The following is a 14167-nucleotide window of genomic DNA, read 5'->3' on the forward strand; positions in this document are numbered from 1 at the left end:
TTGGTAGAAGTGTAGAATGTAATTTAATAAAATAATATTTGAGTGTAAAAGGAAGACAATTGTACATATACCCAATACTCTATCATCTTTAATCATGACACTCCATCATCTTCTTTTTCTACACCTTTAATCATTTTTTTCCTTTTCTTTTCTGGCACTTTATCCTATACCCAATACTCATTTTAGTTGTTATTCTTCTTCTTCTTTCGACGATTGATATATATATATATATTTATCTCATATTTTTCATTGTGGTCACTGCTCAATGGTTTCTTTTCTTGAACATTACCTTATACCCAATACTCATTTTAGTTGTTGTTCATTTTCTCCATTTTCTATCTTCTTCTTCTTTCTTTTTTCCAGAGATCAATGTATGTATTTTTTTTTATCTCATACTCTTCAAAATGTTTTTTGCTCAATGAAGCTCTTGTTCTCCTTCTCCATTTGCAAATAAAGATATGGTTGTCGTTTTGTTGGTTTTAAGTTTATGTTGTGTTTTTCGTTGGTTGTTTTAATGTTGCATGTTGTTATCCAAATTATCTTTGTGTAGTTTACTGTTTTTTTAATGTTTCTCTTAATTTTTTTTTTATTTCAGCATATCATTGTCATTTTGATATTATAAAAGTACATTTCTTTTCTTATTTTTAGATGTTTTGTAGTTATTATTTAGTTGTTTTTTGTTTTGTTTATCTTTGGATTTTCCGTCTCTAGTATATACTATTAAATACATGTAAAAAAAACTATCATAACCACAAAGCAACATAAACTCTCTCTCTCCATCTCTTTCTTTCATTATTTTTTCTTCGTATTCTTCTTCAAATTTTCAAGGCAAAAACACCATCACCATTAGATTATGTTGTTGACTTGATGTTGATTTTGTGTTGATCTTACGTTGTCTACCTGTCTGTGCAGGTTGTATGCTAGGATCATTGACAACAACGTCAACACAACATACCAACAACCCAAAAGCAACAATGTTTTAGATTTGCTGTTGTTGGGTCAGATCTAGATCTTCGACAACTATGGTGTTTTGACGTTGCTGCTTTCTCAGATCGAGATCGGGTTGTAATTGTAACGCCCTGGTTACTCCAAGACCGTTACTATGAGCTTTGAACCGTGCTTAACTCGCTAATCGAATTCTTTGGTTATAAACGTGCATCTATGTGTTATTAATAGGCTAAGGTGAAAACCAATCAAAAGGAAATGATATATTTTATTTCAAACATAAAACTGTTCATGGGCCCATAAAAGCGTTTACAAGTTATTTACAATACAAAATGGTCATTACAGTGTAAAATTTACAACCCGCCGACCTAAGCGGCAAAAATTGATTTAACCCCCTAGTTCCTCCGAGAACTCCTTGGCAGTGGTGGTCAAGCGGCCGCATATGTATACATCGTCACCTAAGCTCTCCACTCAAGGTTGGGTGAGCTTTTATTTCCCTTTACCTGCACCATATAGCCCCCATGAGCCAAAGCCCAGCAAGAAAACTCATTACTGCATGTATATAATATCAAATGATGATCATGAGAATCATCCAGGACTTATAGCCCTAAACAGATGAGTGACAGATGTAAAAGTCACTAATGTGGGTTCCGCACCCTTTACAAATGAGTGATCGAGTCACTAGCTTAAACCAAGTGAGTGACTGATGAGCAAGTCACTAATGTAAACCAAATGAGTGATCATGGAATCACTAGTGTGGGTTTCGTACCCTTAGCCATGTGACAATGGAGTCACCTGGGCCTTCTGGCCCTGGCTCTGAGTGACTAGTTATGGAACTAGGCAAGCGCTTTTAGTTTTCATCGAACTTGGGGTCGGTCCGGTATTAATGCTCATGATGAGTTATTCAATGCTGATGTCGATTAGATCTAATCTTTTTGGCTCTGCGTTCATGACGCTTATGTCATTCCTGACTCATAGGTCAATAACATACGACCAGTGCTCAGTACTACTGTCGAACTTGATTAGTAAGTCACAGCTTCACAGTCAGTTCTGACACCATTGCCGATTCTGACTAATAAGTCAATGTCATTCACAAGTAAGCAATAATTTCTAAGCATTTGATATTAATCAACGTCCACATTTAAACATTCAACATGCCTCATGAATAATCATGCATGTTACGTATGGGGTGCAGTTTTCTTTCCTCTGATTCGAACGAGAATTAGTAAAAGAACGACCCTTAAGAACGATCAACCTTTTAGTTCCTTGACGGTCACATGGTCATAACCAATTATGGGATTCCATCAATAAAATGAATCACAAAAGGTTCCCGGACCAAAACCTAGCCTCCGAGACATTGAATCCTACTAAACCGGGTAGTAGGAACAATCCCGAGGCCTAAGGTTTGATTCCCCAAGCCAAAAACTCAATTTTGGCCAAAATTCCACTAAGGGTCGCAACCCTACACCACCATGCCATGGCCCGCCTCCTCAAACAGAAGGGGCCACCCTTCAATCCCCAACACGGGTCGTGGCCCTCCTTCACCATGCTGCAGCCCAACGGCCCTGCAGCTCCACCCTTCCTCTTCAACAAGCTTAGGCTGCGGCGCTCAAGAACAGAGTCGCGGCCCCACCTAAAACTTAACCAAAAACCCCTATTTTTCCCATTCGAACTCATTTCAAAACTGTAATGCCCCGAAATTCCTAATGCGGTTTAGTGGTTGGATTAGTAGGCCGAGAGGGCCATAATTGTTTAATTATGCCATTAACTGATAATATGCATGTTTATATGAATTATATTATAATATGATGTTATATGCATGCATGTGGGTCCACATTTGATTATTAGGGTGTTTTGGTAATTTGGCTAGTTGAGGGCGTATTTGTGTATTTTTGTGTATATTGTGAGTTATGGATGAGATCCCATTATTATAGAGATATATTTGAGCTATTCAGCATGAGATGGTCTTATATTTCAAATTAGCGGTTTTGTCATAACGGGGTCTTTTATTGGGATATTGAGTAATGAGAATGTTTATTTGATGATAAGTTGGGAGTTATTGAGATCAGGAGGAAATTATGGAAGTTTTGATTATAATGTCCCCGAGGGTGTTTTCGGGACCCCGAGCACTAGGTTTTATTTGAGGTTACTTAATCTTGAAGTAGCTTGTCAGATAGAACCGTACGTTAGAAAACACTTTCTCTCTTCCCGTTAGTTCATTTTATCGTTTGAAGCATTTTCGAAGAAATCTCGAGTTCTGAGAGTCGAAATCAAGCGAGGATCGAAGCATAGCGATCCTAGGAAAGATTAGAAGCTTCTTGACCGAAGGATTTGACGAGAAACAACCCAATCAAAGGTAATCTAAGTTTTGAGTTTTTAGAGTTTCTAAGCTTCGAATTGGATTTTGTGAATCGTTGAGTTTTTGGTTCATTTGAACCTCGAGATTTGATGGTTTTGGACCATTGGGAAGTTTGGGAACTTTGATTTTTGGATTTGGAAGTGTTTAGGTATGTTTTTGGAGGGTTTGGGATGAAGGAGGTCAAGTTTTGGCTGGTTCCGGGTTGGGGGCCGCGACCCTGTTCTTGGGCGCCGCGACCCTAGCTCGAAGAAGCAGGTGGAGCATTTTGGCCTTGCTGGGCGCCGCGGCCCTTGTTCCTGGTGTGGCTAGGGGCCACGGATCTTGGGTAGTTTTGAGCCCGTTTGAGTGTTTTGACCTCGGGAACTTGGTTTTAGGCCTCGGGATTGTTCCTACTACCCGGATTAGTGGGGATTGATGTCTCGGGGTATGGGAACCTTTGATGTTCATTTTATTGATGGTGTCCCATATTTGGTTATGACTAGGTGACCGTTAAAGGCTTAAAGTCAGATCGTTCTCAAGGGTCGTTCTTTTATTCATTCTCGCTCGAATCAGAGGTAAGAAAACTGCACCCTGTGTATATGACATGCATGATTGTTGTTGAGGCATGTTGGTTGATAAATGTAACACCCCAATCTGCTAACAAGGTTTAGGACCATGATTAGCGTGCCTGGAGGGAAATAAATGAGTTAACATGTTTATATATGTGAATTTGAATGAATATGTGATTAGAATGCATGTTTAGGTGGTATAAATATGCATGTGGACTCTGTTTGTATGTTAGGGGTAAATTGGTAATCTTAGCCCGCTGGGGGCGTAAATGTGTTAATGGTATTACGTGATTTGTACCACGTGAGTGTGGTGTTATTAATGTGATGCACGTGCCGAGACGGTCCTGGAGAGCTAGATAACTCAAAAGTCACAACGGGATTTGATACCCGGCTCAGGAGGAGCCTAGGGGTACTTTGGGGAATTTCATGAGTTGAGTTGTGAATTTGTGGTTAATGGTTATTGGTGATTGGGTAACCTGCGTAACCATTAGTAACCGCTGAGAGTAACAAGTTTAGATGGAAAAATGGTAGAATAGTAATATAAGTGAAAGGAGAAGAGTGCCCTTGAGGTTTAGTTAGGAGAGGATAACCATGGGAGGATAGGATTGTAATTTGACAGGGATATAGATTACTTCAGCTGAAGGAAAAAGGGGATATGTGTTACACTTAGTCATATGGTTTGCTTATGCTGAAATTGGAAGAAACCTAGAGGAAAAGAGAAGAAAAGGAGAAAGGAAGGGAGTTGGGAATTCTGAGATTTAGGAGAGGAGTTAAGGTGATTTGAAGTAATTGAAGCCAAACAAGAATCAAGATTTGTTCTGAGGTAAGAATTGCTCCTGTTTTACTGAGTTTTAAGCTTGATTTTAGAAAGTAAGAATGGAAATTTAAGGATAGTTATGGCTGGTTTTGTGAGAATTCAGCTTGATAGTCAAGAGGAGTTGGTCTAAAGCTGGGATTGGAGGAAGCTCAAGCTGAATTCTTGATTGAGGTAAGAGTACTAAACATGTTTGAATTCTTATAACTGTTATGGTTTAAGAGTCTAGGGGTCTGGTTTACACTTCTTTCAAGTTTTGGTTTAAGTGTTTGAAATCTGAAACTCAAGTGTGAATTCTAGGTGTGATTATGTGTTTGAGCTTGTTGGTGGTGTTTGTTGGTTGTTAGATGGTTTATTTGGGGTTAAGGATTGATTTTGAGGTTTGGGTATGCATTGGGGTTGAGTTGGGAGTGTTTTGGCTCGGGGAAAATGCAGAGGAAAACCCAGATTTCTGGGTTCGCGAAGGAGCGCCGCGGCCCTGTTCTTGGGCGCCGCGGCACGAGGCTGCTTCAGGATAGGGGAAGGCTTTCTGATTTGCTGGGCGCCGTGGCCCTCTAGGGCAGCGCCGCGGTGCTAGGTTATTTTTCAGAACATGGAATTTTGCAATTTTGAGCTTTTGCTCCGGGGGTTCGGGGGATGTTTCCGATGAATTGTTTTAGGAATTTGGGGATTTCGAGAGTGTGGGATTGGTCCCGGGAAGTGGTTTTGGATTGGTTAGTATTAAAGGATTTTTTATATGTGTTGTGACTAGGTCTCCGGAGAGGCTCGGATTAGAGGACCGTGCTCGCGGCCTTGGTGCATCAGAAAGCTCGGGATACAGGTAAGAAAACCACTGTTCCCATAGAGCTTGTATGCAGGGCTGAGCCCAGAATGTCTGAATTGCAGGGCCTAGCCCTTTGATTGAATTTGTTAGTATTCAGTATATGTTTGTTATGCTATGAATGCGATTAGATGAATGTTCGACGAGAGCTGGGAACGGCGCAGGCCGAGGTCAGCAGGGGCTGGGAACGGCAAAAGGCCGGAAAAGGCGTTGGGCACGTTGAGTGCTAGGCCGAGTACGGCAAGGGGACGGGAGCAGCGTTGAGCACGTGGAGTGCGAGTTGCCAAGGTGAGACCCTATAGGATACCTGGGATATCCTCACGGTGTGGACCGCAAACCCAGGGCCTGGTAAAGCGCCTGGGACGGTGTGGCCGTATGTGTGTAGCCTATTGGTGGCTTGATTATATGCTAAGTGTTTGTTATGTATATGTTAACTACTTGTGAGGGTTTTCTTGCTAGGCTTCGGCTCACGGGTGCTCTGTGGTGCAGGTAAGGGCAAGGGGAAATTCAACCAATCATGAGTACGGAGAGCGTGAAGCGTCGTGTACATGTTTGGCTTGCCTGACTGCCACGGCCAGTGGTTTTGGGAGGTGGATGTACTAAAACTTAGATTTTGTCGTCTAGTCGACTTAAATTTGTAAATTATATGTTGTAAATATATCTAAACAGTTTCTTGGGATCCCAAGTGTCAACTACTCAATGATTTATAGTAAATGGAATTATTTTCAAAGTTTGTTTCGCTGTTCATGATTTAATTACACTTTTAACTTAAAAACCTCGATTAGCGAGTTGAATGCACGTTTAAAAACTCACCTAGTAACGGCTCTAAGGAAGTAGGGCGTTACAATAAATGTGGACATTGATTGCATATTAAATGCTTAGCAGAGCTTGCTTACTTGGGTATGGCACTGATTAGTCATGGATGACACTAATCGCATATTACTGACCTGTGAGTCAGAAACGGCATAAGCGACCTGAACGCAGGACCGATTAAAGATTAGATCTAATCTATATCAGCATTGAATGACTATGGGAGCATTGATGCTGGACCGACCCTAAGGTCGATGAAACTTATAAGCGCTTGACTAGTCTAAGACTAGTTACTCAGAGCTAGGGCCTAAGGCCTAGGTGACTGCTTGTCACATGGATAGGGAGCAGAATCCCATGGTTATGACTCTATGGTCATGAGGTAGGTTATGTTGGTGACTAGTCATCATGCACCTATCCTGTTTAAGCTAGTGAAAGGATCACTTATTTCTAAAGCCCCGATGACCCTATCGTCGCATGGCTAGAGGGAACGGAACCCACCTTAGTGACTTTTGCGACTGTCACTCATCTGTTTTGGACTGAAAGTCCTGAATGATTATTATGATCATTGTTGATACTATATTCATGCTATATTGTGTTTTCTTGTTGGGCTTTGGCTCATGGGTGCTATGTGGTGCAGGTAAAGGCAAAGAAAAACTCACCCAGCCTTGAGTGGAGAGCTTAGGTGGTGCTGTGTACATATGCGGCCGCTTGACCACCACGGCCAAGGAGTTCTCAGAGGAACTAGGGGGTTTACCCTATTTTTTGCTGCTTAGGTCGGCGGGTTTGTAAATTTGAAACAGTAATGATCATTTTGAGTTGTAAATAACTTGTAAATGTTTTTGATGGGCCCATGAAAAGTTTTATGTATTAAATAAAATATATCATTTCCTTTTGATTGGTTTTCCACCTTAGCATGTTAATAACACCTAGAAGCACGTTTTTAACCAAAGAACTCGGGTAGCGAGTTAAATTTTCAGTTCACCGTTCACCGTAACTGTTCTGGGGTAACCAGGGCGTTACAAAAACCTTATTAAAACACTCCCAATATCACAAAGCAAAGCCACCAACTATTACCATAACTTATCTACCATATAACCATCAAAACCTAAGCCTTAAACCAATCAAAACTTCATCAAATTCCCATTTCAATGATCAAAACTCCAATCTCAAAACTAACATAAAAATAGAGCAAGGAGCCATAAAATGGAACTAAAACCTTACCTTAAGCTTAGGTTGAATCCTCTTCAATGGCTGAACACTAGCCTAAGACCTCAAGCTTCAATCTCCAAGTTTGAATCCCCAAACTTACTTCAAGATTCAAAGGAAAAGAAAAGGGAAAATGATGATCGTGAGGGAGGAAAGACAAGGCTCTGTTTTGGCTAACCTTCCACAGCCTTCAACTTATATATAGCCTAGGTCAAATGACCAAAATACCCTCCATGCTTAATTCATCTCTTAACAGCCCCCAAGGGCAAAACCGTCCTTTCCCGCTTATCTCGTTAATCATAATTAACGCCCTCCAATTCACGTTATTCTCAAATACTAATAAAATCATATCTCATTACCCTTTAATTCCCGGTAATGCTCTAATCATCAAATCACCCCGAGACTCACCCCGAGCCTCGAATTCAACCCAGTTATGACCAAACTGATAACTTGTATTCAAAGATCGTCTCATGCCGAATAGCTCGAACAAATCCACATTATAATGTGGCCTCAACAATAGTTCACCAACATGCATGAAAGTATACAAATATGCCCTCAATAGACCAAATTACCAAAATGCCCCTATAATGAAATGTGGACCCACATGCATGCATTTATCATCATATAATAATATAATTCACATAAACATGCACATGATAGTTTAATGACATAATAAATCAATTATGGCCCTCCCGGCCTACTAATCTGACCATTAAACCTCATTAGGGATTTTGGGGCATTACAGTAATTGTGAATTTTTTTCATATTGAGATATGTTGTCGCTGTGGTATTGCTTTTCATATGTAGATCGTGTGTAGTTGGGGTGTTGTTTCAGATTGAAATGCTCTGTAGTTTTGTTGTTGTTTTAGGTCGAGTTTGGTTGTTGTTTGAAATCAAAATCTTCGTGGGTCACTTAAGAGAGGTATGGTCTGTGGTTTTGTTGTTGTTTGAGGTTGAGTTTGGATGTTGTTTCAGGCGGAAATCACCGTGGGTGCCGCCTGAGAGAGGACGAGTTGCAGCCTGAGAGAGAGAGAGAGAGAGAGAGAGAGAGAGAGAGAGAGAGAGAGAGAGAGAGAGAGAGAGAGAGAGAGAGAAAGAACAAGTAGTATTTCTGTAATTTTGAAATTTTGTTCCGTACGAATGTTAAAAATTTCGTGCTAGAGTAAAAATGATATTTTTTATTACTTTTTGATTATTTCATAAAAAATCCCAAAAACATATGTAGACTTTTCAAGCCCACTCAATATACCTTGGCCTACAACATATTTGGTAATTATATATAGTATGAACGATCATCACCTATCCAAATCATCTAATTGTCTAACCTAATGCATATTTAGCTAAATTATGAGACATAGTGTTGGCTTGAAGGGAGGTCTTCTCTACATGAGTTGTGGAATGTGATTTAAATTGTAAGTAGATTGAGGCCTAGCACTTGTGTGTTCTCTGTAGATATAAAATTCAATCTTTTTTTTTCTAATGAAACTATTATTATAATAAAATAATATTCAAAATAGTAATTTTTTACAAATTAATTATCTAAAAAAAATTTATCAATAAATTTTTATTAGTTAATTGTAACTTTTTAAATTGAATGGATTAATATATATTGTTGATTGAATTTTTTGTAAACAAATAATTAAAGAAGATGAAAACTCAAGATAATAAATAGACTGATTTTATGTGGTTTAGGTTATTAATTAACTCTAGTTCACAAGTCAATTGTATTAAGGATGAAGAACTTGTAAGGTTCAAGTTCTCTAGAGATCTTGGCAGTAACTTAGCATGCACCAAATTTTGGGATCCCTTACAGATGAGTTTCTAGCCCTATTTATAGGCGACCCGAGTGTAAAGAACTTTATTAACACTAATTTACATTAGTGTAGCTAATCCATGAGTAACTTTGGGTTTACAAGGGATTTTACAAGATGTTTAGTAGATACACTTCACGTGCATCGCCCATGGGCTTTTACGCGGAGTGTGAGGTGCATAACAGAGGCATTCAGGCTTCCTGAGTAGCTCCTTGAGGTGCCCGAGGTGCTTGGTGAGTTGGTGTTGCACAGGGAACGTACAAAATGTTGCCAAATGGTGGGTGCACGCTCCTCAAGGAAGATCTTACCTTTTCCTCAGAATCTGTGTTATCTGGCGTACAGATGGGACACCACGTTCTTCCAAGCCGCCACTAATGTCAAAGTTCAACGGGCACGCGTGTTAGGGGTCCACAAGAATCCTTGTGATGACACCTGGAGGAAATTCCCAATGGAGAGTACAAGTTGGTAGATTCCCATTGGGAGGCAAGTATACTACTAAGGGTCAACCCTTTTGTAACGCCCTGATAATTAGGATATGTTACCAGGTGTGTTATGAAACCAGTGCTGGACTTACTAACAAGCCATTTGGACTAAACATGTGATTAAGCCACTAAGGTTTGGGTATTAAAAGCTTTTGATCATTTCATAAAAATTTCCACTAAGTTAATAACCACTTCTTTACATGGGATCCCAAAAACATTAGTTTAAAAGCCTGTTACAAAACTCAGATTACACATTAAGCCGTCCTAAGCGGCAAAAGCTGGGTTTAACCCTAGTTCCTCTGAGCATCTCGGCCGTGGTGGTCGAGCGGACTGCATATGTACATACCACTGCTAATGCCCTCCGACTCATGGCTGGTTAAGCTTCTCTTTACCTTTGCCTGCACCACAAAGCACCTGTGAGCCAGAAGACTCAGCAAGAAAACTTAATCAACAATTCAATGAACAAAACAACCATCAAACAGTAATAACTGAATCCAGTGCATTCATTAAACCCAATTGGAGACCATAGAGTCACACAAGTGCATGTTGCACTTTCTTTCAAGTTGTTGGCATCCGAGCCAGTCAAGTACATGTTGCACTCCCAGGGTGGCCCAGCCATGGTGGCCTGCACTCCATGTGCATTATGCTAATCTTAGCTTATAAACTAAGTTCCTTATGCCCTTGACTAATAAGTCAAGCCACCACGTGCCTCCAACTTATAAGTTGAAGCCTTGGGATTTTCAACTATTAAGAATCTCCCAGAGCCCATCATATTCTCAACTAATAAGTTGATCCCCATTTAACATTCTAATGATACCCTAGTTTATAAACTAAGCCTCACAGTCATAACAGACAGCCACATGTTTCATATAGCATACTTAGCAGATAATCACACAATGCATTATAATACATTCACTCAATAGTCATAAGCATAATCATAATTATGCACGTTACAGCATACCTAATCAGACATTCGCAACATAATTATAATCATGTTCATCACCTTAACTAAGCTCTAATCATGCATTCACATAACATGTGCAGTTTTCTTACCTTTGGTCTGTATGCGAGTTACTAGCGACAACCCTCCGAGCACGATCCTCGATTCAAGCCCTTAACGAAAACCTAGTCACAACCGCGATAAGGAAGTTCCCATCAATAACAAGTAAATAACAACTTCCAAACCAACTCTTAGCCTCCAGGACATCAAATTCCACTTAACAAGGAAGTAGAATCGATCCCGAGCCCAAATGGTTAAGTTCCCAATCTAAGAACCCCCTTTAAGCCAAATTTCCCCTTAAAAGTTGCGACCCCTCACACCCGAGTCACGACCCGCCTCTAAATCCAGAGGCTCAGCCTCCCTAGAATCCAACACGCGCCGCAGCCCGCCCCTGCATCCGAGCCCTACTGGCTCCAAAATCTTCTTCGCAGGCCGCGGCTCACCACCACGAACCTAGAAATTTCTGGGTTTTTCTTCAACCGAATCTAGCCAAAGCTTAACCAAATCTGACCCACTCCTCCAATTCAATTCCCACAACATATATACTCATTCTCACCAATAAAACCCTACTAATTATCACAGAAAACTCATCAAACTTCACAAACTCAACCTTTCAATTATCTAACATGCATAAACACCATAACTCTAAATACTCAGTAATACCAACCAACAATTCAGTTCAAGATTCTTACATCAGCTGTGATGAATCACTTAAGCTTAACCCCTAAGTCTAACACTTGATTCCCAAGCTTTACTCTTCAAATTTTCCAAAAAGGCAACTTAAGCTTCCAAGGCACATAGAGAAAATGAGAGAGAGAGAAGGGAAGCTGCTGAGTTCCTTTTCCTTTAGTTTCCTTAACCTTCTCAGCAATCCTAGCTCACCTAAACACTAATCTTAGCCCAAGAATGACCATTTTACCCCTTGCCCTTATCTTATTCATCAAGTGTTCACAAGGGTATTTTTTTCCTTTGCTTTAAATCCTGCTATCCACAATTTGCATCCTATAATTCCCGCTACTTCCAATATTCTCACTCGGTTGCCAATAAATTCTCATTACCCACATATTCCCGGTAATGTACTAAATTACTAAAATACCCCTAAGCTCACCCCGAGCTGGGTATTAAGACCCTGTTGTGACTTTTCCGCTAACTTGCTCATCGGGACCACCTCTCGTCTAGTAACCCAAATATATCCACATAATAATGTGGTCTCAATCACACAAGCACATATATGCATTTATACCCCCAAACGGGTCAAATTACTAATATACCCTTCTTATAAGAAACGGGCCCACATACATATATTTAATATCTTTAAAATACAAGCATAATTATATTATAATATAATTCACATATTAACTCAATTATTGCCTCCCGGCCCCCTAATTCAGGGACTAAGTCATATTAGGAAATTTGGGATGTTACAACTATCCCCTCCTTATAGGAATTTCGTCCTCGAAATTTTACTTGAACAGCTCGGGATACTGATCCCGCATAGTTGACTCCAACTCCCAGGTCGCCTCCTCGACTCTGCTGTTCCTCCATAATACCTTTACCAAAGGTATAACTTTATTCCTCAAGACCTTGTCCTTTCTGTCTAATATCTGGACTGACTGCTCCTCGAAGGACAAATCTGACTGCAGCTCCAGATCATCATAACTCAGCACATGAGTCTCATCAGAAACATACTTCCGTAGCATCGAGATATGAAACACGTTGTGCACAGCTGACAACGCCGGAGGTAATGCCAACCTATAGGCTACCTGACCAATCATTTCCAGGATCTCAAATGGTCCTACGAATCTAGGGCTCAGCTTGCCCTTCTTGCCAAATCTTCTCACCCCTTTGAACGGTGAGATTCTAAGGAAGACATAGTCTCCCACCTGGAACTCCACGTTCCTACGATTTGGATTCGCATAACTCCTCTGTCTACTCTGCGATGCGAGTATCCAAGCTCTGATCTTCTCTATAGCTTCATTGGTCCTCTGAACTGCCTCAGGACCCAAGTATCTACGCTCACCCAACTCATCCCAATGAATAGGTGATCTGCACTTCCTACCATACAGCATCTCATAAGGAGCCACTCATATGGTCGCCTAATAGCTGTTGTTGTAGGAAAACTCTACTAGGGGTAAATACTTACTCCAAAACCCCTCAAAATCCAGTACACATGCTCTCAGCATGTCCTCCAGTATCTGGATAGTCCTCTCAGATTGACCATCAGTCTAAGGATGATACGCTTTACTAAACTTTAGTTGCATGCCCATTGCCTTCTGCAAACTTCCCCAGAACTTGGAAGTAAAAGTAGGATCTCGATCTGACACGATCGACCTCGGAGCTCCATGAAGACGTACTATCTCTTTAACGTAGAGATCTGCATACTAGTCAACGGTAAAAGTTGTCCTCACTAGTAGAAAGTGAGCTGATTTAGTGTATCTGTCCACTATCACCCATACTGAATCATGCTGACCCACTGTCTTAGGCAATCCCACCACAAAATCCATTGCGATGTCTTCCCACTTCCGCTCTGGAGTGTCTAAGGGTTGCAATAATCCTGCAGGTCTCTGATGTTTAGCTTTGATCTGCTGACACGTCAGACACTTAGCTACATATTCAGTTACATCACCCTTCATCCCCGGCCACCAGTACAGAGTTCTTAAGTCCTGATACATCTTGGTGGTACCGGGATGCAAGGAATACGGGGTGGTATGAGATTCATCCAGAAACTCTCGTCTAATAACAACATCCATGGAACACAAATCCGACCCTTGTATCTTAGCAGGCCCATGTCAGATATGGAATAGTCCCTAGCTACTCCAGCTAGAACCTCCTCCCTAACCTTCACCAACTGCGGCTCTTGTAACTGACTCTCCTTTATCCTCTCTAGGAGAGTAGACTGCATGGTAATATTGGCTAACTGGCCCACTACTAATTCAATCCCTGCTCTGGTCATATCCTCTGCTAACTCCTTGGATATCTGTCTCACACTATACAACTGCCCTGAACCTCTCCGATTTAGGGCATCAGCCACCACATTGGCTTTACTTGGATGATAGAGAGTATCACAGTCATAGTCTTTCACCAGTTCCAACCATCGCCTCTGTCTCATATTCAAATTCTTCTGTGTAAAGAAATTCTTGAGGCTCTTATGGTCTGTATATATCTCACACTTCTCCCCATAAAGGTAATGCCTCCATACCTTCAATGCAAAGACCACTGCTGCCAACTCCAAATCATGAGTTGGATACCTCTGCTCATAATCCTTTAACTATCGTGATGCATAGGCAATCACCTTTTCTGCCTGCATAAGGACACAGCCTAGCCCTTGCCTTGAGGCATCACAGTAGACCATAAATTTCCCGTGACCAGTTG

The sequence above is a fragment of the Humulus lupulus genome, chromosome 4 (assembly GCF_963169125.1).
Source record: "Humulus lupulus chromosome 4, drHumLupu1.1, whole genome shotgun sequence".
NCBI lineage: Eukaryota > Viridiplantae > Streptophyta > Magnoliopsida > Rosales > Cannabaceae > Humulus > Humulus lupulus.